Consider the following 299-nt stretch of genomic DNA (forward strand, 5'->3'; position numbering starts at 1 on the left):
CCCTGATAGCAATTGAAACGCTGTGGAGTTTTCTCCATCTCCTGATGTATTCCCGAGACAGGAAGTGGGGGGAAATCTACATTTTTTTTTGGAAGGATTACAGGACAGGAAATGAGCTGTGATTAGGTAAAAATAATACTGCTGCTTTTTGATGAAAGTCGATGACAAAGGTGTCACAGCTCGACCCCCAGCAATGTTTATTCTACATGGGGGGCAGGGGGAACCATGATTGGGCTCCGGAATGGCCGCAGCAATTCGGCAGATTGTAGATATGTCCCCATGGGGGGTGGGGTGGGGGG

The sequence above is a fragment of the Nanorana parkeri genome, unplaced genomic scaffold (genome assembly GCF_000935625.1).
Source record: "Nanorana parkeri isolate BGI_ZX_2015 unplaced genomic scaffold, ASM93562v1 scaffold474, whole genome shotgun sequence".
In the NCBI taxonomy this organism is placed as follows: Eukaryota; Metazoa; Chordata; class Amphibia; order Anura; family Dicroglossidae; genus Nanorana; species Nanorana parkeri.